General features: G+C 38.2%; 1 protein-coding gene across 2 annotated transcripts in view; it reads right to left on the reverse strand.

Annotated features, from left to right (window-relative positions):
• LOC106879737 (ras-related protein Rab-5A-like) overlaps positions 1–3,426 on the reverse strand; it is a 147,113-nt gene that overhangs the window by 50,036 nt on the left and 93,651 nt on the right. The window lies entirely within an intron of this gene.

Consider the following 3,426-nt stretch of genomic DNA (forward strand, 5'->3'; position numbering starts at 1 on the left):
CTGAGGACTGGTGAACCAGATGGCTGCACCAGGTCAATTTGTTCGACAAAAGGTGGTGCTCCAGCATTGCTGTAGTCAAATGACTGAAACAAATACAACAGTAAAAGAGTATGTATATATATATATATATATATATATATATATATTCGAAAGTAAAAGCAGGAAAAATTACATCATAAAAGTCACAGTAGTATTGTATTAAATAAAATATATAACGTATAATTATGATTATTTAAAAAGGTTTGAGATATCTGACGATAGTTTTCTGAATGTATTACCTTTCGAAATGAAATCCAAAGTTGATAACCATTATTAGGAAGTCTATCCACTCATCAGAGAAAAGGATGAATTTCAGTGTAGTAAATCAAATGATAGAGATGTTATTTAAAATCGTATGATAAAGGTGTTGTTTAAAAAGTTATTGGTATAGATGTGTATTGGTATAAATTTGGTCTAAAATTTGGAAAAAATAATATAAATACACCGATCTTTAGTGAACCCCTATTTGTACCCTGAATTCTTCACTGTACTCGTTGTCCCCTCCCCCCTCATCACCTTACTGGTAGCATCCCTGTACAAGGCTTGTATGGCACTCACCAATCACTCGTCTATCCCTAGTTTGTGCATTGACCACCAGATAACAGATTGGGGGACCCTGTTAAATGCTTTCTCCAAGTCAACAAATGCCAGAGGTTTATCTTTGGCTAGGTATTTCTCCTGCAGCTGCCTTACCAGAAATATAGCATCAGTAGTGCTTCTACCTGGCACAAAAACCAAATTGCATCTCATCTCGACAAACTCTCTCCCTAATTAGTTCGGTTATGACTCTCTCTGTAACTTTCACTGTCTGATCCAACAATATATCTCTATAATTATTTCTATCTAAGGCATCATTATTACCTTTGTAGCAGTTGACTATAGTCCTGTTACACCAGTCATTGGGCATGACTCCTTCATGAACCATCTGATTAATGATATGGGTGATTAGACCATAACCCACACCACCAGATATTTTAAGCATCTTAGCATTGATTCCTGATGGTCCAGGTTCTTTCTCTATTTTTATATCGCTTTATCTACCACTGTACTGTCGATTCAGATAGCTGGTCCCTCAATTGGGTCGACTTTTGGCAGACTCTTCTCCTCCCATTCATTCTCCATGTTCAACAGTCTTTCACAATGGCATCTCCAAGCCTGTTTCTTTGCAGAATAATTAAAAGCAAGTACACCATCATCCATGTGGACACATTTCTCTCCTATGACATCACAATTTTCACTCACACACTGTCTTGTAATCCAAAATACTTCAGTATTTTGGTCCTCACGATGCTGAACATAGGCAAACTTCTTTTCTGCTTCTCCCTTGGCTAGATATACCTGTCTCTTCGTTTCCCTTCTGGCTATCTGATATAGTTCCCTTCTTCCCCCACACTTCCAAACATTTCCAGCCCCATTTCCTTGCCCTAATGGCCCTGTCTACAGTATTGTTCTACCACCACATTACCCTAGGTCAGGAAGGGACTTTGCACAGACGAAGTCTGTGGCACTCAGCAAGCTGTCTAACAGGAATTCTCAGTTGTCCTTTATGTCACTAGTTTGTAGCTCCTCCTCCCTCTCATCAAATTTCTGAATTAGGATGTCCCTAAATCTCTGACCATGTGAAGGGTTCTTAAGCTTCCAAATCTTTCTTTTTCAGATTGGTCTGCTTCTTGGCATCCTTCTGGCCTGAAGTCTAAAGTCACTAGTGGCTAGTTTATGCTGTGGGGTACATTCTTCACCAGGGTGGGTCTTTGCATTTAAGAGCAATCTTGCATCCTGTTGGCTTGTGAGAATGAAATCAATCTGGCTAGCAGAGTCACCTGATTCATAGGTTATCAGGTGGCTGTCTGGCTCCCTGAAGTTGGTGTTGCAGATCAATAGGTTATTTGCATGACAGAACTCCAGTAGCCTTGCTCCCTCTTCGTTTCAGGAACCAATTCCATAGTCCCCATGTACACTATATAAGATAAAAAGCTGCTGTCCGACATGTCCATTGAAATCCCCAGCCACAAAGAGGAGATCATTGTCACTCATCTTTGAGGTAACCTGCAGAAGAATATCATAAAAATGGTCCTTCTGTTCATTTGGTAGGCCCGCTTGTGGGGTGTAGGCAGATATAATTGTAGTTATACTATTCTGAGTTTAAGCACTCCGTCGCACATTCTAATTCCATCACCTTATCCACCTCTTTCTCTGCAAAAAGAATGCCCACACCTCCTACTCCATCACTGTTAACTTCCCATAAGATTTTATATCTGTGTGTCTTGCCTATGAGGAACCTGGCTGAAGCTCCTCTCCACCTTACCTCTTGGATGCAACATATATTAACAAACATATTCTCTTTTACTTGTTTCAGTCATTTGACTGTGGCCATGCTGGAGCACCACTTTTAGTCGAGCAAATCGACCCCAGGACTTACTCTTTTGTAAGCCTAGTACTTATTCTATCGGTCTCTTTTGCCGAACCGCTAAGTTACGGGGACGTAAACACACCAGCATCGGTTGTCAAGCGATGTTGGGGGGACAAACACAGACACACAAACATACACACACACACATATATATATATATATACATATATACGACGGGCTTCTTTCAGTTTCCGTCTACCAAATCCACTCACAAGGCTTTGGTCGGCCCGAGGCTATAGTAGAAGACACTTGCCCAAGGTGCCACACAGTGGGACTGAACCCGGAACCATGTGGTTGGTAAGCAAGCTACTTACCACACAGCCATAAAAAATTTTTAGATTCAAAATTGAATGTGGCAATTAAGTTTAGGCACCAGAATATAGTATGGTATTATCCAAACAATTCCAAAAACACGGTGATCAAAAATCAAAAAAAGCAACACGGATTTTCAAGGTTATTGCAGTATGCACGTTTCATGCCACTCCATTTATTTAAGTAATGCGAGCATTACATTAAATGTAAAATGCAGAACATTCTTCAGCTGCACAAGGATACAGAAAATTTACTGAAAATTTCATTTCAGCAGAATGGACATATTACTGTTGTGACAACATTTAAACAATCTAAGTGGGAAAGAAGAATACAAAAAAACCATCTTGACATAGCCAAGGCTAGCAGGCTAGTAATTAATTCTTGATAGAATTCTAACTATCCCTGATTTTATTTGTTTTTTTATCTAGTGATTTAAAGCTTAAGGGGGCAACCAGCCTTTCTCTTATATATATATGAAATACAAAAACGAAATATGACATATACATACACATACATATACACATACATATATATATATATACACATACATATATATATATATACACACATACATATATATATACACATACATATATATATATATACACACATACATATATATATATATATACACATACATATATATATATATATATATATACACA

Source organism: Octopus bimaculoides, chromosome 24, assembly GCF_001194135.2.
Source record: "Octopus bimaculoides isolate UCB-OBI-ISO-001 chromosome 24, ASM119413v2, whole genome shotgun sequence".
In the NCBI taxonomy this organism is placed as follows: domain Eukaryota; kingdom Metazoa; phylum Mollusca; class Cephalopoda; order Octopoda; family Octopodidae; genus Octopus; species Octopus bimaculoides.